Below are 27,059 nucleotides of genomic sequence, written 5' to 3' on the forward strand. Positions count from 1 at the left end.
GGCACCTCCAATGGTACAGACCCTCTTCCTCTAAGATGGACCCTCCCATCTTACTGAGCTAGCAAGGCCCAGTGATTTGGAAATGCCGTGGCTTTGTAGGCAGGCAGCTCTGGGGATGAATCCCAGCTCTCCCTTCAACAGCAGTGTGTGCCCCACCCTCCTCATCCTTATGATTGATCCAACACCTCCCACCCAGGGCACCCTGAAGATTAGATGTAGTAGTCAGGGGCCATGTAGGTGCAAGGATGAGCATTACTGATCTTTTCCAACCCCTTCCATGCTTTTGGAAAACTCTGACCAAAGAAAATGTTTTATTTTCCCTGGTCAAGCTGAAACAGGGCCTTCCCTGGTTGTCTGTCTTGTCCTCAAAAGCCAGAGACTACCTGCTCCTATGTCCTGAGAGTGTCTTGGGTGATCCCTTCTCCTAGCTGAGCAGCCATAGCTTCAGCCACCACTTAAAGGATTTACATTCCATTCTCTAGGTCTCAGCCCAGTGCATGTCATGGCCAACCTTGTGACCAGTCTCCCATGTTTCTGCTGCTGGGAGGGAAGTCCAAAGCACTGCATGGTTGTCCAGAATGGCCCAGCTTCCCTGCAGAGCTGCCAGCCTACTCTGAGGGCCTGGTAAGAAGGGCCTGGCAGGAAAAACCCTTCCATTTTCTCCCAGCTCTGCTGTAAGTCCTGTGCTCTGTGGCTCAGGGGACCCATGGTCTTAGAGTGGTCACTTGTGAAGTAAGGGTCAGACTGCTTGGAAACGTGAACACTGTCTGCAGTCACAGAAGCCAGCCCCTTGTTATGTACCATATTTTCATAGGTCTGGATCTGTGACCCCATGAGATGAGGAGCCCTTGAGGGTGGGACCCTGTTTCCTGTATCTCTGTTTGTCCAGTTCCTTGTCCAACATCTGACAGTAGCAGGGGCTCATGAATGACTGAAATTTCCTAAGTAGACAGATGAAAAGCTACCATCTCTTAAGACCTTGTGGTGCATCAAGCAGTGTTCTAATGACCATACATGTACTGACTACTTTCCACTTCCCCAAAATCCAGTGAGTCAGGTACTCTTATCACCCCAATTCCCAGATAAGGAAACTGAGGCACCAGATGATCAAAAACCTTGTCTAAACTTATACCACTAGCAAATGGGAACTGAGGTGGCCAGGATTGGAACACTGAAAGTCTGGGAAATTATGTAAGTTCTTTCCTTGTATATGATTCTTCAGAGTAATTTTCAGTTCCCGTGGCTAATGCAGTCTGATGTCCTTCAAACAAAGACAGAAGAAGTGTGGGGGCTTGTGTAAGTATGCAAGTGGATTTCTGCAACAGGTCATTGTGTAGCACTTTTAGAATTCCATGGGAAGATGTGCATTTCCTTTCAGAACTGAACTCCACAATGAAATAATAGGCACTCTTAGGGAAAGGAGTGGATGGGTATAGACACATGACAAGACTGGTCATGTGTTGACAATTATTGAAGCTTTTTTCATTTAACAAAAATTACAGAAAGGAAAGCTATGAAGAATCAAATTTTTACCATGTGCCAGACATTGGGCGAACCTCCATATAATCATTATCCCCACCTGAATGATATCTGCCCAAAGGAAAGTCTCTGCAGGGGCATAGATTAGAATGAAGGACTGTGGTTTCAAAAGTGCCTCTGACTCCATAACTGCCAACCCCAGAATAGAGCTGCAAGAGGGTCATCTACCCCCCTGCCCCACCTATTCCTTCTGCCTTCATTGCTCAGGACCATAGAGCTAAAATAGGCTCTCTGGAAACTAGCCCATGTCCCCTAAGTCCACCACTACAGAGACCACACTACAGAGTCTCAGCACAGGACAGGCCTGGTCCAGGCCTCTGAGCAGGGCTCCTGCAAGGCCTCCACCCCATGGAGCACCTGTCACCTAATCAGTATTTACTCTTTGGTTCTATTTTCCTTCTGTATTCTGTGACCTAACACCTGGGATAGAAATGCTGGGTTTGAATTCCTGCTTCTGCCTCAAATGGGTGACCACCAATCTCCTTCTTAACCTCTTCAGTCCTCAGTCTTCCTTGCTGTATGATAGGTCCCATTTGCTTTAGTAGTGTTACACCTCACATCTCCGATTTCCCATCATAAAAAAGGGAAGATTTAGAACCGACTGCTAGGATATTGGGAGTCATTGTCATTTGCCTGGGCTAATGGCTGGGAGAGGGTGATAAGATCACTGAAAATAATTTACAGTCAATCTTACTGGTGCACATACATAAAATGCATGCATGTGTTGACTATTTTTCTCTCCCCTTGGTGGATAAGACACAGGCACAGGGCCCTGAGCAACTGGTCCAAGGGCTCAGAGCCCAGAAGGTCTGGCTCTGAGTCTGTGCCCTTCTTCTTGATGCTTTCCCTGTCCCAGTGTGTAGAATACTACATTGGCTCCCTATAGACTACAAAAGAAATCAAGAGGATTATGTTTTGTTTTGCTTTTTTATTACATCAAAAAGACATGGACTGTAACATATTTTGTTGCCTGTGACCACTCTCTATGATGACTTAGGAGGTGCAATCAACCCATCCTGTACAGAGGGCACCCTTTTGGGTTAAGCTCATCTACTTGGACATCATGTCCATGCTTTCATTTGAAAAGCCTTTTCTTTGGAATCCTATGTGATGTTAGCTTTGAACTTGGTTTCCCAAAGCTTGGGTCACATGCACCAAATGGATCACAAGCTGGAGATGGAACAGGCATGGAAAGAAGCTCTGGGCACTTAGGGCTTCCCAAACTAAGGTCAGTGTGTCAGCAAGATGTTCACCCACCTAGCTCTCAGGTTCACTGTGGCTAGAGGTCCTTGGACCTTCAGGCTGGGAACATGGTACCAAGGCTCCACTCTTTCACCAGTGTCCTCTCCCATTCACCCCCTAATTTACTTCAATCTGAAATAGATTTGGACTAGCTTGTACTCGTCTGGCTTGTCCTCGTGCAGAATGTGTTGACCATGGCCTTGTGGACCCAGGCTAGAACCTCATCTTCGCTGGTCAACTAGGGTGGATCACGGGACAGGCTATGAGGCATGAGGCCATAGGACTTGGAGCTGATTGTCCCATATTATAGCACCTGAGAAACTGTACTGAGCCACCTCAGTACTGAGCAACATGACTGCTAGCTTTAGGACATGTACAGATATTATGGCATACCTGTATTCTCTTGACCCCTGGGGACACCTCATGGAATGAGAGTGATCATTTTCAGTCATACGTTCCATGATCTCCAACATGATCCTACACCCCTGTCAAGGTGGTTTCCCACTCTGGAGTCCCTACCCCTGTCCTGTAGGCTGAACCAGCTCCCTTAGAATCTCAGCTTACAAAGCTCATATGGCTTCCAGGGGCCAAAGTAGAAAGAACAACCATGCATCAGAGCTTGGAGAAGGATAAGAGAACCCTGGGCTTGTCTCTGCCACTTCTTCCCATGCCATCATGGGAAACTGCTTTCCCTCCTGAAGTGTCCCTTACCCAAGCCTTCCCCTGCAGGTTAACAGTATCAGTGAACCCCACAAAAGAGACCATCTAGTCCAAGCCTGGGTGTCAGAGAGGAGGAGGGGTTGGAGACAAGAAACTGCACACCAGGCTTGCCCTGGCTTTTGGATAGAATGGTGGTCAGCATAGCCCAGACCCCTTCCTGCCTCAACCCTGAGGACCTGAACACAGGCAGGACTCAGGCAAAGATTCCTAGAAGTTACAACCAGGTTAGCTGTAAGCAGCAAGAGAAATGTAGCCCAGAGGAGGTGTGAAACACATGGCACTTGGCCAGCCTGTGTGGGGTAGGGACTTGGGGTGGCTCCACCTGAAGGTGCTATCCAAGATCTGACCACAGTTCATGCCCTCGTGGCCAACAACTGGGGTAGCTTTATCTTCTACTCCTGGGTTGAATCAGCTGCCCTTCAGACACAGCTGACCTCTCTGTGTCTGCATGCACCTGCCTATATGCCTCTTTGTGCCTAAAGGTCATCTGCTGTTCTGTTCTGCATTGTCCTTACATTGTCTCCTACCTCCCCTGTTGAGAAAGACAAGCTCTATGCATCAGTCCACAAGGCCTGACATGACCCAGCCTCCAACTTCTCTCTGAATTCATTGGTATCCCTTGACCCTGATTCTTCTCTGGCTACCTTGCTGTTCCTAAGACTGGCAAACACACTCCTTCCCCAGGGCCAGTCAGGCTGTCCTCTCCAGGGATGCCTCTACAAGGTATTCCCTGTGCAAGAGTCAGCCTCAATTTCCATTGTCCTTAGCCCTCTTTGCCATTGAAAACATGATCTTCTGACCTCTGCAGGTGGGTGTCTGTCCTTCCCAATACACTAGAATGTCTTCTCTAGGATGGTAGAAATAGAGCATGTCATTCCTTAGGTCCTTATAGCCTGAACATGTCCTTAACAGGCCCCAAGAAGACATTCACTCACCTGACTCACCTAGATACTCTTGTGTTGCTGTTGTCCATGTCCAGGTGGATGTAGATGATGCAGCACTTGCCCACATGCTGGTTGGAGGCTGGCAGTGAGTTGTAGGTTGCGAGGGTGATCAGGGTGGTCCTGGATTTCATGGAGGAGGAAGCAAGGGTCGTGCCTCTGAAGTCTGATCTGCCACTGGAGGAGTTCTGTGGCATGCCGACCTGTGGGGGATAGCAAGATCAGCATAAGCAACAGACCCTTAAGAATACTCCAGGTTTGCTTCCAGCCCCAGGTGGCTTCCAAGATCTGTAAGAGTCAACATTCCTCAACATCTTTGTGCATGTGGGGATGGACAAACAAGCATCAGAAAGAGATCAGGGGAAGGACCCTCAGGGAGAAGGTGTGGTTATTCATCTCATTTTCCTGACAATCTTGGAACTTCAGAGCTGGACGATCTGGCTGCTTTTGTGCAGTTAATGAACTGGGTCCCCACTGCTGAGGTCAGCACCACATTGGCAGTGCACACTTCAGTGGGAAGTGCCACTCTGTTGGGCTCTGTGTTGGGCCCTGGTGACTGGATGGAAGTGCCAGCTTACCTTGGGGCCTCCCCCAGGGGCACAACCAACATGTGCCCTGCTACCACTATACTCCACACACCAGACACTCTAAGCGATAAGTCCAGCCAATAGTAGCCCATGGGCTCCACCTGCCTGAGAGATCATGTAGCATCACCCTACTTCACAGAGGAGGTAAACAAGGCCAAGAGAGGAGGGGAATCACCCCAGTTACAGTCAGGAGTGGGGATGGGAACCTACAGCTTAGTTGTCTGATTCCATAAATGAGCTTAGCACAGAAGCTTTCTTGAATATCAAGCAATCCACATGTGCCCAATCTGGATTGGGACTTATTCAATTGAGGTATTGATCCTATTTTCCTGATTGTCATCTGTCCATCCCAGATGAGGACATAGGCCTAAGAGAAATGCCAGTTTGTCCCAGGTCACCCAGGGATTCTGAGAAAAGGCCGCTTACTCCCAGAAGGACCCTCCTCTGAGCAGACATCACCCCACCATCCACCTCCACTAACTAGGGTGCAGTTCTCACAGCTCATCAGTGCGTGTCAGGGCTTCATGCTGGCTGAGCCATGGAGGGCAAAGAGTGGGTGTCTCTGGAGGCCTAGTTGAGCAGCTCCTGCAGTCAAGGACTCAAAAATCTGCTGAAGCTATACCAAAGGCTTTCCCTCCACAAGAGGCCACTCAGTACATTCTGTCTGCACATAAGTCTCATTGTATCCACTCTGGAATGGGACTCCTGAGGTGCCAGCTCTGACTGAACAGATAGGATGGGTACTTCCAGGAGTCCTAGGCACTGGTTTTTGCTTCTTTTTTTATGTGGAACTTCTGAGTATAGTTAGAAATGTACTGGCCAGGATTTCTAAACCTCCCAAATATTTCTCACAGCCTCTAGGATATCTGTCACTCATAATGAGTCACCACAATGAGTCTGTCCCTCTGTGATGGAGAATTTGCCATCCTGCCAGTTAATCATCTCCCCCTGGAACAGCTCAGCTTCCACCGCCACCTCCGAGGATCTCAGTCTCCTGCCTTACAACTACCCCCACCTGCACATAGACAAACCTATCCCTCTTCTTCTTTGTCCTTACAGGGCCAGACTGGAATTTTCAAGGAAGCATTCAGTGAAAAACTAGCAAGCAACCCCTTCCCATGAGTCCTGGACCCCCAGACTCCTCTTTACATTGTTGAATAGTTCACTGCTCACTGAGTATTTGTTCTCATCTGAGAAAATCTCAGACAGCTTTTGAAAATGTCAGAAACTGTTCCTGTGAGATGGAAAGATGGAAGAAGACAGTTGGGAATGGTGGGAAGGGAGTAAGGACAAATCCACTTCATTGAAGCCTCCCAGGAACTGGACTTCCTAGATAAGAGTCTCTGAAACCGTTTAACTCTGAGCCCTGTGGGGCCCTGTAGTTCTGAAGAGCTGAGCCTATCAGGTTGGCACAACTGGACCGCCATTCTCATTTCCATGAGCAACTTTTAGATTTGAATTGAATGGGGTGTGTTGGTGTGCAGTTTGGACAGGCTCCCATTTGGCACATCTCTGTAACTAACAGGCAAGGGAAGCAGTTCTGAGGGAGAACAGCTGACCCCAGGTTACAGAGAGTCCTAGAGCTCCAACACTGTCTGGTCCCTGCCCAGGACCCACTGTCCCCCAGCAGGGCCCAGGCTCACTTAAGGGCCATGGCCATGAATGGCCCCTCGTCTACCCTAGTGTTCTTGGAGAAATACTGCTTCCTGTATTCTTCAGATGATGAAGAGCAGATGGTATGGCATAGAGTGAGGAGAAGTTCTTGAGGACCCAGCAGTCCTGGGGTGGGCAGAAAGAATGGACCCTCTTTTGGGATAGGGAGCCCATTTGCTCCAGCTTCAGTCCATCTCAGCTGATGTCTCCCCTCCTGGATCACACAGATGCCCAGGAAGGCCCTGGTGGTCTGTTGTGGACACAGTCTGTGACACTTACAGGAAAAAGACTTTTCCTCAACTTAAGAAATGGGCATTGTTGGGAAGTGCACACCTGACTTCAGCACATGCAAAGGAAGGCAGTGCTACAGGACAAGGAGAGTCTTCAGTCCCAGGAGGTGATAAGAGTGAAGAGGAATTTCCAGGACTCTGACAGGTCCCCTCCAGTGTTACCTGGTCACCTAGGTCCAGTGCTCAACCACTCTGGCCCTGTTCATGGTCCTTGTGCCCTGACACAAAGCCATGTCCACAGGAAGCCAGGCTTGTTCATCTCTGCTCAAACCACCCACACAGAAGTTGGCCTGGAAGTGCTGAGGATAATAAAACCTCTGATTATTCATCCTTCAGAGAAACAGAACACAAAAACATCAACAAATTTGTTCTCTATGGCCCAATTATAGGAAATTAGTTAATGGCCCAGATCTGAATGGAAAAAAAGCTACCTCCCGTTAATAAATTTTTAAGATATACAGATAACATTGTGAGGCCCACAGAAGGCCACACACAGTCGAGCCAGGACTTGTGTGGCGGGGAAGAAGAAAGGGATACCGTGGTACTTGTTTGTTACCAAAACAGTACAGCAGAAGAACAGCAGCACACGACCCAGGATTTGTGAGCAGGAGATGATAGAAGAGCTTAGTGGAGACTGAACCATTCCCAGGGACAGCCTGAAAGTGAACCTGTCTCCAGGAGGAATCTACAGGTAATAACTTGCCAGTCAGCTGTGGAACCAGAGAGCCTGTGACCATCCACACTTCCTGTTTCACATTCCCTGAATACAACAAATATCAGTGATGGGTTTAGAGAATATTACAACACAGACAGCATTTTCCACCTGAACTAACTTTATTAAATTTGATACACATCTCACCTTAAAGGACCACTTCTCATCCCCCACCCAGGAGATCATTTCCATCTTAGAAATCTTTGAATCCCTTTCCAGCCCTCCCCATACCCTCTAGAACTTCTGAGTCATGGTACAGGCATGAGAAATCATCACTGTGGGTCAATTTGGTATAGCAAGAGGAAAATCTACTCTGTAATGCCAACATGAAAGGCCTGGGAAATGAGGAATTTGATTCTACTGTTCCCTACTTTCTACATTGGTGCTTCTCCTTTCTATGAAGTATAACAAGGTCACACTTTCCTTTTTGAGGTTGAGTGTTTTGAACCAAACTCAGTGCCAAAAGTAGCCTCCCAGAGACCCCAAAGTCAGTCTCTAGGTGGGGTGTGTTTTCACCAGAAGATGGACTATCTAAAACTGCTCTCCTTGGAGAATTGTCAGCAGAATGTGGAGTATGACTGAGACCTCTGTTCTCAGAAGATATATTCTGGGATGGTCACTTGGTCCCTTGAACTCTGGTGGGGAGATGGCATGAGGCAGGGAGAGGATCCTTTAAATCTCCCCATGGTAGTAAGTGATGCCCAGGTACTAAGAGGAAACAAGGTTTGGGATCTCCTCATCTGTATCTGCACTGAACCTGTCTACTGGCCTGGATGATTCACTTGCAGATGATGTTTCTTAATGAGCTTCCTCATCCCTGCTTACCAATATATGGGAACTAGAAGGAGACATGAGTTGTGTGGTTATGATATAAGGATATTCTGTGTCCTTGGAGAGACAGCAAGATCTCCAGGGTGACTCATGCAGTTGTCTGCTATGCTGTCACAGTGTGGGCCATTAGTACTAATTTTATCTCCTAGAAGGAAGCCATCTCTGCACTCCACTATATGGCTCTTCTCACCCATTGAAGTCACTGAGTTCAATCTGGATACATCATAACTTCGGGGGGCTTTCACACCCTCTCCATTTTTTGAGGCCAGGGGACATTTCTCAACCAGGTGTGAGGAAGGAAAATGGACAGTTATTCGCTCTTCACAAGTTTGTAAGATAAGGAGACTTGGTGACCTTCTAGGTGATTGCCTTTGGTAGTTGGCAATCATTTCAAGTGCAGATACTATAGCTCATTATGCCCATCTTTCTGTGCATTATTTTGAAATGTTCAGTCCTTATTACTCTGTCCCTACATATCTCTCTTGTCTCCTACCTACAGGTTCACTAATTTGCCCCCACATCTGATCCATTTTTCTAAAGTAGCTTTGAAATCCAAGGCAATGTAGTTAGAGGCAATATCATCTGGATTTTTTTTTTTGACATGGGCAAGCATCAGGACTTGAACCCAGGTCTCTGGCATGCCAGGCAAGAATTCTGCCACTGAGTGAACATTGCCCATCCTCATTTGGTTTTTATGTTGTGATGGTCCTTTCAACCCTAGGTTTACCTGTGTGACAGTGAGTCCTGCCTCTTTTGCAGCTCTTTTTTTTTTATTCCTAAATATTTTATTCTTTTGGTTACAATTGTAAATGGAATTAATTTCTTGATTTTCCCCTCAGATTGTTCATTACTAGTGTGTAGAAACACTACAGATTTTTGAGTGTTGATCTTGTAACCTGTCGCTTTGCTGTACTCGTTTATCAGCTCTATTAGTTTTGCTGTGGATTTTTCAGGGTTTTCGACATATAGTATCATATCATCTGTAAACAGTGAGAGTTTTACTTCTTGTTTTCCAATTTTGATGCCTTGTATTTCTTTTTCTTGTCTAATTGCTCTGGCTAGAACCTTCAACACAATGTTGAATAATAGTGGTGATAGTGGACATCCTTGTCTTGTTCCTGATCTTAGGGGAAAGTTTTCAATTTTTCCCCATTGAGGATGATATTAGCTGTGGGTTTTTCATATATTCCCTTTATCATTTTAAGGAAGTTCCCATGTATTTCTATCCTTTGAAGTGTTTTCAACAGGAAAGGATGTTGAATTTTTTCAAATGCCTTCTCTGCATCAATTCAGACGATCATGTGATTTTTCTGCTTTGATTTGTTGATATGGTGTATTACATTAATTGATTATCTTATGTTGAACCATCCTTGCATACTTGGGATGAATCCTACTTGGTCATGATGTATAATTCTTTTATTGTGTTGGTGGATTCGATTTGCTAGAATTTTGTTGAGGATTTTTGTATCTATATTCATTAGAGAGATTGGTCTGTAGTTTTCTTTTTTTGTAATATCTTTGTCTGGCTTTGGTATGAGGGTGGTGTTCACTTCGTAGAATGAATTAGGTAGCTTTCTCTCCTCTTCAATTTTTTTGAAGAGTTTGAGTAGGATTGGTACTAATTCTTTCTGGAATGTTTGGTAGAATTCACATGTGAAGCCATCTGGTCCTGGACTTTTCTTTTTGGGAAGCTTCTTAATGACTGATTCAGTTTCTTTACTTGTGATTGGTTTGTTGAGGTCTTCTATTTTTTCTTGAGTCAAATTTGGTTGTTCATGCCTTTCTAGGAAGTTGTCCATTTTGTCTACATTGTTGAATTGATTAGCATAAAGTTGTTCATAGTATCCTATTATTACTTCCGTTATTTCTGTGGGGTCAGTGATTATGTCTCCTCTTCCATTTCTGATCTTATTTATTTGCATCCTTTCTCTTCTTCTTTTTGTCAATCTTGCTAAGGATCCATCAATCTTCAATCTTGCTAAGGGTCCATCAATCTTATGGATTTTCTCATAGAACGAACTTCTGGTTTTATTGATTTTCTCAATTGTTTTCATTTATTCAAACAATTTCATTTATTTCTGTTCTAATTTTTCTTATTTCTTTCCTTTTGCTCGCTTTGGGGTTCGTTTGCTGTTCTTTCTCTAGTTCTTTCAAGTGGACAGTTAATTCCTCAATTTTTGCCCTTTCTTCTTTTGGCCTGTGGCAGAAGCACAGATCTTAACTTGCTGCCAGTGCCAAGACTTGCTAACCTGCTAGCCACCACACCCACAGACCCAGCCCACCTTGATACCAAAGTCTTTCTCTGCACCCAGCTTTTCAAAGTAGCTCAGGAGTTCTGGGTCTGGATACATTCCATGCTCTTCCTGCCCTGCTCACGGTCTTCGTCTTCCCATTTCCATCTTCCTTCATAGAGACTGAGGACAAAGGTCCCTCCAGCCAGTCCGTGATGTCTTTGTACTCTTTTATGGCTTCTAGTGGTATCTCCTTGGCTGCTTTCATCTTCAGACTCTGACAGTGTTTGTTTTGCCATTTTCGGGGGGCACATTGCACCTTGGGGTTGGCTTCTTTGGAATAGACACTGAAGAAAGGATGAAAATCAGGTAGAGAGAGTTGCATGGGTTTCCAGCTCTTATCTTTCAACACATGCTCACAATACCAATATTTTAGGGACAGTAACAGTCTCTGTAGAGGATTAGATTTCCTAAAGCTGCATGAAACATGAGTGTAGATTTCAGTGATGAAATATCTTGGAGAGAGTCACTGTGCAAAGAAAGGTTAACCCTTCAGTATTCTAAGATGTCCCCTCATTAATTCCAAACTTATGGGAAGCCTACTGATTTTTGTCTCATGAAAATGAGTATTAGGATAATGAAACAGTTCTAAAGATTGGCTGTACAGTTTAAGCTGGTGAGGATCAATCCAAATATGGGAACTTAAAGTATGTTACAAACTGGGTTTCCTATGTAAGGTATTAAGAATATATATCTTTCGGTATGTCCCTTTTCTGACATGAACTTCCTTCAATTGTTTCCTAATACCCTAACCTTGATGGTCCATCCCCTAGCCCTTTTAATCAAAATAGTCTAAACTATATGTCCCTAAGTAGAAGACACATGAGAAAGCATGAAAAAGCTTCAGCATCAGGACTTAGGTGGAAGTTCATCTGGGCCAGGGACTTGCAATGCTGTCAATGTTGGAAGTTCTGGAAAACACTCTTGTGACTGCAGGAGTCATCGTCTGAGGGCTTCATGTGGGTGGATGCAAGGCCTCCCTCCCTTGGGGACCCCTTAATGATCTGGTCCATAATGACACAGAATGATCTGGGCCATAATGACAGCAGACCCCTGATTGATAAATGCTGCCCTAGATCAGAGAATGACATGGATGAAGCATTCCCTGGAAGAACAGTGGAGGTCACCATGATACCTGGTTATTAATGTTGGTGATCTGTGGGTGGTGAGATTAGATGTCATTTGACTTTTAAATATTTTTTTCTGAATTTCCTTGCCAGTACAAGAGAACTGTATGGCTTGTCAGCTGTGAATCTCTCTCCAGAAATTAGGATTGTGCCTGACAAAGCAGACAACCATCACCACAAGTTAAACAAATGGCTGTTTTCTTTTTAACTGAGGAAAAGACTGAATGAGTCCAAAAGCAATAAAAGACCATTATGTGGGGAAGACATTATAAAATCAACCTTAAGTGAGAGAGTCAAGGTCTATTTGTGATAGGGTAAAAGTTACAGACTTTTGATTATTAAACAAGTGGGGAACAAAAGCTATGGGGGCCCATCAGCGGAGAGATAGACACGTAGAGGTGTGAGTGCTGAATGCAGGTTATCTATATTCCCCACTCACTTCCTCAGCAGCCTTGTGCTGTGAGGGATGGGGCTTGATTTGTTGTCTCCTGGATAGCTTCTAGGATTTCCTCCTTTCTGAGTTAGTCCCAGGAAGAAGAGAAGGAGAGGCAGGGACTTATATTGCAGCAAGAGGCCAGACCAGGCCTCTTGACAGTGGTTTTATCAGGAATAATTTTGTATTGAGGGGATATTTTGGCCATGTCTGAAGGCCCTTTTCATTGTCATCACTGGATGGTGGCTTCTACTTGTGTCTAGTGGATAGAACACCCCAGATGAACAGGACAGATCCCACAGCACAGAATGATCTGGTCAATTTTGATAATGACAGGAGACCCATGATCGGTAAATGCTGCCCTAGATCAAAGAACAAAGGAGGTTTGTACTGCCTCCTTGTAGAGAGGGGGGTAATCAAGCTCCCAGAGGCTATGGGGAAGCTCAGAAAGACACTGGAAGGTACAAGAATGTATTGGCCATCACAACCAGACCCCATGTTGTAGTTTCTGGACTTTGTCCATGTCATTGCTAGAGACTTCATCCCCCAAAACTTCAGTCAGCCCGTGTGCCAATACTGATAACACTGATTATATAGCATGCACCAGCACTGTGAATGGCCATATCTCTGCACTGTGGATATGGCAGCCATCAACATCACCTACAAGGCCATTGCATGGAATGCAGTGGATGCTGGAGCAGGAACTGCTACAGGACTATTGCTGAGAATTGACCGAAATGGAATGCAGTCCCAGATTGGGTAGGCCATAGCAAGGGAGTGGGAGTGAGGATGTAAGCAGTGTGTGAGATGGAGCCTCACTGCAGATGCAGGCTGCTTCTGGGAATTATCGTGGCCAATAGAAGCCCAAAGGCTGACAAGCCATCCTATATCATGCTGTTGTGCACAAGATATAAGTCTGCCCCTCAGAAGCTTCCCAAGCATGCAGGAGAATACTCAAAGATTCCCTTGCCTTCCCCCAAGCCTAGGAAAGGCTTTAGTCTTGGCACTTCTGTTTCTCTCGGTTTGGAGGGGACATATCTCATTTTGCAAATGGCTTCCATTTGTGAATAACATCCCAGGAGAGTTGTTCCACATCGGTGATAACGTGGCCTGGTGGAACCAGGGTTTTTGCTCATGAAGCTACACTGGAAAGGTCTCCTTGTATGAGGAGAGGCTGGCTTTGTGTCTGAAGACTCTTGTGGTTGTCAGAATGAAGATGTAACCTTCAACTGATCTGGCTGTTCACTTTACAGTTTCTATATAGGGGTTACTCTTGAATGTATTTGTGCAGGCAGGAGGCTAGAGCAGGTTCCCAGGGCTCAGTGTTCCTGATCATAGTACAGCCTGAGGAGGGGAATCAGGGAGATCAGCACAGGGCCTGTTCACCATCCAGACAGGAAACCCTTCAGTAATTTAATTTGTGGTGAGGTGTGTCCCTTCAAGCCCATGGACCATCAGTCCTGGTGGGGCCCATCAGTTCTGGTGGCACTCTCTGCCCAGCCCCACCATTCCCTATCTTTCACCCATCCCGATAGGGACAGTTCACACCCCCATGACCTAACAAAGCATAAGCTTGGATAATGGATGCAGCCATCCCCAGAAGCAGCCAGCTTTAAGGACTCAGAGCCCAACGCCTCTTGAGTACAAGTCAGAAATGACAACACAGAGTATAAACTGGTCATATCCCAAGACAATGGAGTTCAAACCACATCACCCCTGATGTCACCTTGGCCGACAGGAAATTCTAAACTTTTTGCCCACCTGGTGCTGGACTTGCAGAGTTTACCCTTGAACACTGCACATTCCTAATTGGTGGTCCAAAGAGGCCTCACCAAGAGAAGCAGAAAGTGTTACTTCTCCAATGCTCTAGAAAATCCCCCACTCTCCTGTCCTGGCACAGGAAATATTCCTTGTGAATACAAGCACATGCAACATGTAAATATGAGAGTCCTGATGGTTGGTTTCAACTCTTTGCCAGGTTTATTGATACTGAAGTGACATATGCTCAGTGAAAGGGAGATTTCTATGTTCCATTCACTAAGCAAGGAAGGGTAGCGCACTCTTTGTGATTGTTCCATATAAAATAAAGTGACTTTACATGGTTTCTTATTTTCACAAGCAATTTGAGAGTCCATGAATTAACACAGTATAGGAATGAACAAAACCTCCAGTCCCAGGGTGTCATAGAAGCAGAACTTTATTATAATATTCAAAATGTTATTATATTTGAATCTAGCCTTTTCTGTTTATAATAAACATGACCCCTCCTAAATAGAGAGAGTGTGTGTGTGTGTCTGTGTATAATTCGACCCCAACTGAATGATATCTGCCCAAAGGAAAGTCTCTGCAGGGACATAGATTATAATGAAGGACCCTTGTTTCTAAAGTGCCTCTGACTCCATAACTGCCAACCCCAGAATAGAGGTGCAAGAGGGTCATCTACTCCCACCTTCTCCTTCTGCCTTCATTTCTCAGAAACACAGATCTAAAATAGGCTTTCTGGAGACTAGACCATGTCCCCTAAATCCACCACTACCCAGGACAACAGTACAGCGTCCCAGCAGAGGGCAGGTCTGGCCCTGGCCCCTGAGCAGGGCTCCTGCAAGGCCCCCACCGCATGGAGCATCTGTCCCATAATCAGTATTTACTCTTTAATCTTATTTTCCTTCTGTTTTCTGTGACTTAGAGCCTGCTAGGAAGAAATGCTAGCCTTGAATTCCTGCACCTGCCTCAAATGTGTGGCTACCAATCTCCTTCTCAACCTCTTCAGTCCTCACTTTTTATTTCTGTAGGATGTGTACCTTCTGCCTTACCAGTTTCACAAATCACATCTCCCCTTTCCCATCATGAAGAAGAGAGGATTTAGAACCCACTTCTGTGTGTTCGTAGTCATTAATTTGCTGGGGCTAATGGCTGAGAGAGGGTATCCAACTCACTGAAAATAATATACAGTTACTCTTACTGGTGCACAAACAATATGCATGCATATGTTGATGATTTTTCTCTTTCCTCAGGGGATGAAAAACACACACAGGGGACTCCTAGGTCTCGGAGCCTAGGAGACCTGGCTCAGGGTCTGTGCCTTTCTTCTTGCTTCTTTCCCTATCTCAGTTTACAAATGCTATGTTGGCTCCCTAAAGACTGCAAAGGAGATCAAGACTTTGTTTTGTTTTTCATATAAAAAAGGCATGCACTGTAACATATTTGATGCCTGTGATGGCTTGTCATGATGACTTAGGAGATGCAACCAACCCATCCTGTATGGAGGACACCCTTTAAGTTGAGCTCATCTGCTTGGCCATCATGTCCATGGCTTCATTTGAAAAGCCTTTTGTAAGGAATTCTATATGATGTTAGCTTTGAACTTGGTTTCCCAAAGCTTGGATCATATGCAGCAAATGGGACATGACCCGGAGTTGGAACAGGCAAGGAAAAGATGCTGTGGGCATTAAGGGCTTCCCAGGGCAGTATGTGATCAAGATGCTTACCCACCAGCTCTCAGTTTCACTGGGTCTAGAGGTCCTTGGACTTTCAGAATGAGGTCATGGTGCCAAGATCCCACCTCTTACCAGTGTCCCATTCACCCCCTTAGTTCGATCCTCTAAAATGATTTGGACTAGCTTGTAGTCCTCTGGCTTGTCCTCATCCAGAATGTGTTTGACAATGGCCCTGGGGATAAAGGCTAGAACCTTACTTTGGCTGGTCAGCTGGTGTGGTTTAAGGGTCAGGCTATAAGGGCATAGGACTTAAAGCTGACTGTACCAGAGTATAGCCACCAGAGACCCTGTGTTCTGAGTCACCTCAGTATTGAGCAGCATGGTTGCTAGCCTTAGGTCATGCCCAAATATTATGGACCATGCTACATTCTCATGCTTATCTGAGCAAACCTCATGGATGAGTGTGGCCATTTACAATCACTTTTCCACCATCTTCAACATGAACCTACACCTCTGTCTTGAGGTTGTTTCCCACTTTGGAGTTCCTACCCCTGTCCTATAGGCTGAACCATTTCCCCTAGATTCTCAGCCTACAAAGCTCAGATGGTTTCCAGGGATCAAGATAGAAACCATGACCATGCATCAGAGGGTAGGGAGGGATAAGAGAAACCTAGGCCTGTCTCTACCACTTTCTCCCATGCAATCACAGGAAACTGTATGCCTTCACGGCGTGCCCCTTCCCCAAATCTGTTCCTCCAGTATAATGGTATCAGAGAATCACACAACAGAGACCATCTTGTCTAAGCCTGGTTGTCAGAGAGGAAGATGCCCTAGAGACAAGAAACTACAAAACAAGATTGCCCTGGTTTGAAGTGGTCAGCACAGCCCAGCCCCCAGGATGCCTCAATGATGAAGACCAGAACAAGGCAGGACTCAGGGAAATGTTCCTACAAGTGACATCCAGGTTAGCTGCTGGCAGGAAGAGAAATGCAGCCTGGGAGAGGTGTGTAACACATGGCAGTTGGCCAGCCTGTGTGAGGTAGGAACTTTGGGTTGCCCCACCCACAGGTCCTATCTAGGATCTGACCACAGTTCATGTCCTCATGGCGACCAACTTGGGGTACCCATATCCTCTGCATCTGAGTTGCAGCAGCTGCCCTTCAGTGATCTTTTTGTGTCTTCATGCACCTGCCAAATACCTCACATCTTCATATCTTGCCTTGTTGATGCTCCTAGGACCAGCCAATCACATTACCTCCTCTAGGCCAGTCAAGTTGTCCCTTCCTTCCCTCTTTTCAGAGCTGCCTCAGCAAGGCATTCTCTGGGCAAGACTCAGCCTCTATGTCCACTATCCCCAGTCCTCTTTGCCATTGAATATCTGATCTGACCTGTGCAGGTGGGTGTCTGTCCTTCTGAATCCACTAGAAAGACCTTTCTAGGAATGCAGGAACAGAACATATCATACCTTATGTCCTTACAACCTGACATGGCCCATGCAGTGTACCCCAGCCACCTGTGTCCAGTTCTCAGCTCCCATGGCCCTATCTGGGGCCTCTGTGCTCTGGTCTCCAAGGAAGGTAGTGATGACACAGTTGAGCACATGGTTGAATAGGGTAATGTTGGCATTGATGGCGGCTGCTAGGTGCTCCTTGCCCTTCTTGTTGAACTGGAACCAGATGGAGTCCAGACAGTGATAGAACACCACCTTCTTCAACTGCCTTTGTGGAGAAGGGGGGGTGTCACCCAGACCTGCCTGCTCCAGCTCAGATCCCATCATCCTCCAGGACCCAAGCCAGGGCCCTGTGATTTCAGCAGGCACTCAGGCAGCTGAGGAAGGTGCTCTGCCGCTGAGAGTGCCCAGCCTTTGAGTAACCCAGTGCCCAAGGCTAGCAGGTAAGAGAACTATGTTTTCCTCAAGTGCATAGAGATCATCTCACAATCTGCTACACTGGAGGTGGCACCTGCTGAGGCCAGGTGTTCACCACATCCATCGGTATAACTGCTTTTCATCATTTCAGGGCGGAATGCCAAGTGGTTACCTTTCTCCTCACTTAGCCCATATTATCATGTCTCAAGCAAGGGGCAGGAAGACTCTGGTAATATAGATGGTCCTCATGCAGATTTGAACCCTAGTGCTAGTGCCACTGGTGGTGGCAAACCTGCCTCCCACCCTAGAGCCAGTGCTATGAATGGTCAAGGAGCAGGTCGCAGCTCCATAATGGACACTTGATACATGTGTAGTTGGCACTGAAGGTAGCGCTGAAGCAACTTCCAGCTTAGGAACTGGTGATACTGATGGAGATGTGGCTGCCTTCAGCTTTTGGAAAGTTATCTGGCTCTCATTGTTACAACTGCTGTCTGCATGGCTGGAGGTTGAGAACCATTACCAGTGCTGGAGAAGGCTCTCATTCCTAGCTCTGCAACATAAGTCTCAAGAATGAGCAAGGGTGCAGGTGAACCTCCTGTTCTCTCCAGAGTCTCCCAAGTGAGGCAGGTAGGGGGCTGTCTGGAATCAGGGAGCCTGGTTACCAGGTTTCCACATTCTGTTGGGCTCTATCACCAAGGATGTGAGGTCACCTTTTAGGTCTCCTTACCTGGGCCCTCTCAATGAATAAGAACACTCCACACAGGCCACTCTGATCTTCTCACAGCTCATGTTCCTACCTCATGTCATCTGTGGACTGCCCACAGTCTTGCCTATGTGTCCTTCCCCACAACTAAATGAGAAGGCCTGGGGCACTTATGGCCCGTCTAGGAGGAGACCGGCCTGGGTTCTGACCTGGTTACTCCTTCATATCAGTTTCCTTATGATAGTCATTGCATTTTCTCACTGTCTTATCTGACAAAATATGGTTCTTTCTAGCATCTACTTCTGGGGAACACCATATGGAAAGTATATGGGGTCAGAAAGTATATGGGAAAACCCATATGCTTGTTTCACAAGTAGCTAAGGCCCAAATATAGTCAAGAAATATTATAATAAGGGGATGGAAGAAACACTGAATACAACTCAAAACAAAGCTGGATATGGCCCATGATCTTAGGTAAGTCACGTTATCTCTGGTTTTATGTCTCTGTCTGTACCATAAGGAAGTTGAAACTGGATGATATTTATATATTGTTACTGTGGCAAGGAGCCTTCCTGATTTGCCCACTATATTTAGACTCAAGTGTGGGTGCTCCTTCCCACTTCTGTGGTCAGCAGCCTGTGCTCTGGTTCTCAATGACCCCACTTCTGTTTCTAAGGAGCCTAGTATAACACCCCTTGAAGTGTGTCCTGGACTAGTGACTGCCTTCTAGACAAGACAATATGGCTAAATTATAGATTGTCACTCCTAAGATTTAGTTGCACATTGTTTTATTGTTTTACTATCATCATCATCACTCTCTCCTATGCATGAGCTCTCTATCTGTCTAACAATATTCTCACAAATCTGAAAACTTGCCAATCCCTGTGACTGTCTTGGAGGCAAATGCACCCAAGTTGAGCCTTAGTTGTGACCATAGCACCAGCCAGTCACTTGAGAGTTCTGCATGCAGAGACACCCAAGTAATTTGCACTCTGAGTCCCAGTCCAGAGAAATTGTGTGACAATAATAAATATTTCCAGTATTGAACCACCAGATTTTGGCATAATTTTATCACTTGTGATCCATAACTTCAGGACCTGATGCCGCCTTCCTCCCTTCCTCCCCTCATCCCCTCTCAAGTCTGCTCACCCATGCCGCCCCTTTTCTAATCTCCTCCCTGGCCAAACTCACTCTGCCTCCTCCTCTACGTCTGCCTCTGTTCCCGTTGTGCCTCTCCCAGGCACACGTTTCCTAGATCTGTGCAGGGCTGGCTTCCTCCTGATATTCTAGCAACAGCATAAGGGTCCCTCACTGTGACCCCTTGTGCTCCCAGAACCCTCCTCTCAGTGCTTTGCTTACTTCTCACTATAGTGCTTGCTTTTTTCTGTCACTGGTAATGGCTTCCATGCTACTGTCCTCTGCCCTTCCAGAATGTGAGCTGCTGGTGGGCAGGGGTCTGGCCATTCTTCAGTTCCATAGTTGGGACCTAACATAGAACTTGGTAAAGGGAAGGATCTTGGGTCATAGTTGCTGAATGAATAAAGGAGATGATCTGGGAAGCCTCTGGCCAGCTCAAAATGTGGAGACAGATGCTAATACTAGGGGGTGAAAGTTGCATCTTCATGACTCTACTCTGGCTCCAATTGCTCCAGAAAAGCATGGTGGGACCAACTGGGCCCAAGTGGAGTTTCCAAAAAGAAGTGTCCCACAAGGGAGAGGTCTAAACAGGGATCCAAGGATTGGAGGGACCTCCTTCTCAAATAAACCACAGGGCAGGTTGCACCCTGGCCCAGTAAGGAGTAGCCCTAATCTATCTTTTGTACTCTGCATAACTCAGAGGCCTAGGGCTGTTCCTGCATGTCCCTGAGCATCAGTTTTCCCAAGGCAAATGGCTGCTTGGATGGGGAACTATGTAAGAATGTGCTCACAAAGATCATGGAGACAGGTGTGTTCCTATTGGAAGACCTGGAGATGGGTAGAGGCCTGTGGCTCTTGGCTGGGATGAAGGCATGCTGGGCCCTTCCCCTCCTTCCCTCCTACTATTTATTCACAGGTGGGACCAGCGCCCTTTAGTCAATCCTCTCTCTATCATAAGGGCAGGAGGAGGCCCATTATGGGGGCCAAACTAGCCAGTTAACTTTATAATAGAGTTTGGTGACACTCTCTGATGTTCAGGTGCCCCTCCAGAACACTCAGTGACTTGGTCACAATTACAGATGATCAAGCAGCAAAATCACTCATGTCCTACAGCTTTCAGTGAGCACACCCAGCCTTCACCCTGGGTTCACATTTAGTTTTCCCTCTTATTATTCTGACTAAGACCTAGTCCTTTGTTCTGTTCACAGGGTCAGGTTGACCTCCCAGTCCAAGCACTTCAGGAGACAACAGCTTCCCTACTGTAAACACAACACAGGCTCCTAATATTTGAATCACACTGTTCAGTTTGGACTCCAGAAGTCTGAGTGTCTTGGATCCTGCCATATGGGAATGACATTGTCCAGCTTTGGGTTTCAACCTTCAGCAACCTGAACCTAAAGTCTGTGCTTTGCAGAAGAATCTGAGGAGATGGGTGGGTTCCAGTGAATAGCAATGCAGGTTGGGGGCTCTGAAGTGGACAAGGGCTAGGCCTGGTCCCAGGATGTAGAAGGCTTCTCTGAAGCTTAAACATAGGTTGAAGAGGAGGATGCTGGGGAAGGTGTCTTAACTAGAAATGATAGAATGGAATACAAGCAGTTGGGACCACTGCAACTTGGAGTGATTGGGTGATCAGGGGTCCATGGTCCACTGTGTCTCATCAAAGTTGCCATACCACAGTGCTAGAGGAAGCTTAGGGGGCAACTGCCCTGCCCCCACCCAAGCCATGATACCTGAGCCTCCCCCGTGCATAAGGAGGCTGACCTCCTTGTCCTCTTGGAACACTTTGGGAGCTTTGGTGGCTTCCTTGGTGGACCATGCTGACTGGAAGTCACAGGGTAACAGTCATGCAGCTGTTCAACAAGATCAGTGCCCAGAGAGGGCTTCCAGCCATAATGTCATTTTGTCTGTTCACCTCATGGGCTATAAAGGGTGAAGTGACCTATCTAATGTTCTATGGTCCATAAGTGATGCAGGAATGCTTTCCAAATCTGCTATATTTAGGCTCCTACCATTTTATGTAGGAGGGGCTGGGGAGGGAATAGGTAGGAGAGAAAGGAATGGAAAAGGCTGATCAATGAATCCAAGTAAGAAATGAGCCTTCAGGGATCCACACCCCTCATATGAATGTCTTAGCTTTACCAGGGTTGGCAAAGAAGGCATACATTCACCAGCCCCAGGATGGTCACAGACTGCTCCTCTCCCTCCTGTCCAGAGCCCCTTCCAGTGAAAAAGAGGATACTGTGCCCAAGGAGCTAGGGCCAGGTTTGCAATACCTGACCTCAGCCCCATCTCTGCCCTGCAACAACTGTGGATCTCTGAAATCCCTCAGTTCCAGGCTGGTGTGTCCATCCTCTCCATTTGTAACCAAGGTATGCTGATTAGCCAATGGCCTTCCAAGAGTAATTCTAGTATACAGAAAGAGATAAAAGCCCATGATAGTCTCCAGATGTTTTGTTATGCTTCCTCTTATTCTTTCTGGAGTGCTGATAGTCATTCAGCACCTTTCCACTTTCCGTGGTCCCCCTGGAGTACAGGAACACATCCAACTTTCTGTTGGTAGCTGGCTTTAGCTCACTAGTTCTGGAATAACATTACCCTCATCATCCACACCCATTCCTTGAGTATGACATCCAGCCTGCCTTTATCTCAAGCTCCTGGTAGAGCACATGATCAAATGCGTGATGGGCAAAGCCCTGATCAAGGACGTAGATTGCATCCCCCTTTCTTAATAACTGCCTGAGGCACCCTTAGCAAGGGGTGACTAATGTAAGATTAAATGGCTCACCATTGGAAGCAGGTGGCACATGAGAGCAGAGAAGGCTTAGACTTTGCCCATTTCAAAGGATCCTGAGTTAATAGCTGCCCACATGTTACTTGGGTCCTCTCTGTACCCTGGAACCATCCAGTCAGAGAAAGAGTCTGGATGTCTTTACATGGGGATTATACTAGTTTGAAGGAATTTATGTACTCTAGAAAAGCCATGTTTTAATACTAATCGATCTTGTGGGAGCAACCATATCTTTTAATCCCTATTCAATAGTGTAGGCTGGAAGCTTGATTAGGTTATGTCCATGGAGTTGTGACTCACCCAGTTCTGGATATTAATCTTTCATTAGAGAGAAGGTAACTCCACCAATTCTGGGTGGGTCTTGGTTAGTTTACTGGAATCTTTAAAGGAGGAAGCATTTTGTAGAAAACTCAAAAATGATGAAGATGCCCCAAAGCAGAGAGTCCATACTGCCACAGACCCTGGGAGATGAAGAACGAAAATGCCCCTCAGGTACCTTCAGGAAACAAGAAGCTTGTAGAGAAAGCCTGCAGACATCGCCATCTTCCCCATATGCCTTACCAGTTGAGAGAGAAACCCTGAACAGCATTGGCCTTCTGTAACCAATGATTCTTTCCCTGGATGCCTTAGATGGGACATTTTTATTGTCTTGTTTTAATTTGAACATTTCCACAGTCTTAGAGCGGTAAAGTAGCAACTTATTAGATTCCCCTTTTTAAAAGCCATTCAGTTTCTGGTATATTGCTTTCTGGAAGCTAGCAAATTAGAACATAGATGTTAGGAGTGTCCCTTTAAGGACAATGTGCCATAAAAATGGGGACTGAGGTGCAATGCCAGGCCCTTTGTGTAGGCTGGAGATGGACTCTGAAGTGCCTGGCTTGTCTCTTGAAGGCCCCTCTGCTCTGGTAGCCTGCCTGCCTTTACCCCTAAGCTCCCCTTTCCTGCCAGTTCCTTCAGTGCCTCCTTATGTGTGGTCTTTGTGTTCTTCTCTGGGGTGTCTAAGGCCTGTCCACATCTGTTTCCAGGTTGGATTCTGTTGACACACTGAGTGGTTGACACAGCAGGGCTGGTCTCCTCCTAAAACCCCACCTGAAGCCTTAATCCAAGCCATCAGTGCTGGCTGCAGCTCTTAGGGTCCAGGCACATGGCAGCTCTTGCTCTGCTGTCATCTTCTCAGGTAGTCAGCTTCCTTGTCTAATGTGGACAATTGACTAAGCCTAAGAGTACTGTGACTGGATGTCTGTCATTCCAGAGATAATCAGGGACAGCACATTGGAGGGCATGTAAAGGAGGAGACGGGGCTTAAGGTGTCCCTCCTCCTCCCACATGCATGAGGCCAATGGCCTTTTCTGTCAGGATGACCACATGGTTGTACCTCATCAGCTCATACACTGTTCACCCAACTCAAGAGACTTCCCCACCATGATAGATATCTCACCACAACACTGTCTGCTGCAAATGTGGTGGAAACCCACTGAAATTTGGGACAACTGCTGATGGGGTACAGCAGAGTTATCCATTGGAATAGTAGCCATCAGGGCCTCTAATGTCTCAAAGTCAGTTGGGTGGTTCTTTTCTTTGAAACTTTCTTGTGTTGTTCAGGGGAAGCAGGGAGGACAGCAAGGGGGATAGAGGGCTACCTGAGGAAGCTTCTTTCCTATGCTCAGCTGAGCTGCCATCACCTGCCTCCCATCATCACATTCAGGTCAAGCCAAGGTCCCCTCCTATGGATAGTCCTTCCTCCCTGATAGCTTGAATTGAAATGGACAGGGTCTAGACAAGGGAAAAGAAGCTTATTGAGCTCTTAAAATTTTGCAGCAGATTGCAGGTGGTGAAGCTACTAAGGTACAGACATAGTAAATCCCTTGATCAAAAGAAGAATATCTCAGAGGAGCTGTTCTAGAGCTGATGCTGCCATGGGTCCATAAGGCAGAGCCAAGAGCCATGGAGGACTATTCCCAGATCTGGGACACATAGAAATGAAAGAATTTCACCCGACCTGTAATTAATCTCCCTTTGTTTCTTCCAGTTTCTCCATTTTGGAAAACTAGTGACTATCCAATGCCTTTCCCACCATTTTGTTTGGGAGATTACTGGTGTTTTTTTTTTTTATGGTCCCTGATCCAGCGGTTAAGTGGTATTTTGTTCCTGGAATGTATCATATCCATATATGATTTATATGATGAGATCACTGGCTCTTTAAACTAACAATATTTGGCTTAGATTTTGGATTTCAGATTTGATCATCTAATGGGTTTAGATTTTTTTGGATGCAGGGATGGGGTTAGTGTACCTTACACATTGGATGGATGTGAATTTCAGGAGGATAGATGTCAGATGTAGTGGGTTGTATGTTGTCACCTGAAAGTCCTGTCTGCCAGTGACCAGTCAATAGAACCATATTTTTCAAAAGATGTGCTTCTTTGAAATCCAATGGTGGAGCATCCTTCTAAAGGAGAGAAAAGGAGAGAGAGAGCAGAGACCACTCTGGGCAGATGTACAGTCACATCTAGGACAGAAGCAACTCATCAGACCCCTCCAATTGTCTGCACTCAGAGAGTTCCTGCGTTGCTTTGAAGAATAACACATTGTGGACAAGAATTTCTCTCATTTACATGCTGTCTAAACTCTTTTTACAGACAAGCAATCTAAGATGCTGCACTATAGGTTTGTTGTTTTTAAATTGAGATATCTTTCACATAACATAAAAATCAGTCTTTTAAGTTGTACAACTTAGTGGGCTTTTGTATAAGCACAAGGTTGTTCAATCACCACCACTATCAAATTCCAGAACATTGTCATCATCTGAAAAAGAAACGGTATAACTGTTGGAGTCTCTTGGCCCCACCTCTTTTCTTTCATGCCCTAGTGACTTCTAAACTCTTTTTTTTTGTCTCTGTGTGTTCACCTACTCTGCATATTTTGTGTAACTACAGTCATTTCTGTGTGGACTTTGTCTCTTGCTGCTTTCATTTAGTTACATCATCCGTACCTGCCTCCCATCCCCAGGAGTGCCACTTCCTACCCCCCTCCCCACAAATCCTGTGGAATAGAACTGGCTGGGGTGTGCTCCCTGAAGACATTGATGGGGGTATGAGGCAGAGTGGAAGAGAACTGGAGGTGGGAACATGAGGATGTGGAGGGAGAGCAGGGCTGGGAGGAAAAGAAGAGGATGAGAAGGGAAGCAGGAGAGGAGAAGAGAGGATGACAAAGGAAAGGAGATTCATGAACAGGCAGACAGATTATGGGTGTGGAGTTCCCTGGGGTTCCTCAGCTAGTCTACAGACCACATTATTGACTCCCCGCTCATTCTTGCAGCATGGCTTTCATCTGCAGGAGGGTAAGGTGGGCCTCATAGAGAACAGACACTGTCATATGTTATATGTGCAAAGGACTGCCAAATGGAAGCTAGTGGTGCATGAGGAAGTGCTGTGTGCTGGGGACTTCTCACCCAGAATGGCCATCTGATAAGTGAGTAAGGCCATTTCTGTTCTCCCCGTTCCTGTCCTCATGGTGTCAGTTTCTCCAGGTTGAGTGTGTGTTGTCTCTACTCTTTTTGAAAGGACACCTGTACTTCTTGTTCCTTCTTGCTGTGTGTCTCCCTAGTTCCCACCCTCAGATCTGTGCACAGCCCAGCTCTTCCCAAGCCCATCTTCACAAGATCCAGCAGCTGGAAGGACCTCAAACAGCATTTGTTTTCATTGTATTTTAATCTTTTAATGAAGAGTGACGTATATACATAAGAATCCATAAGTGTATAGCTTGACAAATTTTCACATAGTGATTTTGGTTTACTAGCAACTCTATAGTTGTTTCCTTTCCCATTCCCATAACTAAAGCCCAAGCACAACTACCATTATCACATTTAACACTTTAGGTGAGATTCTGAATTTTTCATAAGTGGAATTTATAGTTGGTACAATTTTGCGCCTATTCTGTCTCACTAAAAATATATCTGTATTTATAGTGTGGTATTATTTATTTGAATTGAATTATATTATCAATTACCCCACCTTCTTTCTCTTAGTGTCTTATAAAGGATTGCAGTAAGAGGTTTGATACCCACCCTAAAGGAAGTAGGTCATGTCTCAACATACGGTCCCACTTACAGGCACACAACTAGGTGAAAGAATCTTAAGAAGAGTATGTAGAATAAAATGTCAGAAAAAGACAAATATTGCCATGCCTCACTCATATGGGTTGCATATAATATGAAAACTCAGAGAAATGGAGTTGAGGTCATGAGTTATCATGTTGGGGTCTATTGTAAGCTCTTACAGCAGTCACATATATTTAAGAGTTGTAACTGATATTTCTAAATTCTGAGATACTGAGCTATTGTATATAGTGCAGTTGTTACCTGAATCTTATGTACTTATGTGATACCTGAGACTTTGTATTAGATCACTGAAGCTATGAAAGTTGCATACTACCCCTTTCAGAAACTGTTAAGCTGAAAAAGTAATCAGACTTCATCTAGAGATATGAATGAAGCTGATCTGGATAGGACTAAGGTAAATCAGTATACTGGGTGAAGGATGACTTGGCCCCTATTTTCAAATTTCACCCTCTGTGAAAGAACAAAGTGAGAGATGTTTTATGTGCTGCAAAATTTATATTTTGGGTAGTACAATATCTAGTTTAACTTGTATGGTTAGTATAGCTAAACACCATGAATACATGGACTCTTGAATAGGGCAAGAGATATTGTTTCTTTGTGCAGAATAGTGTGATGCCCTGGTATATCCCAAAGTAATTTGG

General features: G+C 45.7%; 1 protein-coding gene across 26 annotated transcripts in view; it reads left to right on the forward strand.

The window, feature by feature from the left end:
- The window catches only part of LOC143664215 (olfactory receptor 14C36-like), a 176,608-nt gene that overhangs the window by 62,335 nt on the left and 87,214 nt on the right, over positions 1-27,059 (forward strand). For 4 of the 26 annotated variants that reach the window (XM_077137867.1, XM_077137869.1, XM_077137876.1 and 1 more), the window contains exon 1: positions 18,258-18,847. The exons of 19 other annotated variants lie outside the window; for them this stretch is intronic. The gene's annotated coding sequence lies outside the window, so the exon portion shown is untranslated. Of the gene's footprint in view, positions 1-482; positions 5,673-17,653; positions 17,697-18,257; positions 18,848-27,059 lie in introns of those variants that run through there. 3 more of the 26 variants (XR_013166373.1, XR_013166374.1, XM_077137868.1) reach the window with 2 other exon arrangements.

Source organism: Tamandua tetradactyla, chromosome 20 (assembly GCF_023851605.1).
Source record: "Tamandua tetradactyla isolate mTamTet1 chromosome 20, mTamTet1.pri, whole genome shotgun sequence".
Taxonomy (NCBI): Eukaryota; Metazoa; Chordata; class Mammalia; order Pilosa; family Myrmecophagidae; genus Tamandua; species Tamandua tetradactyla.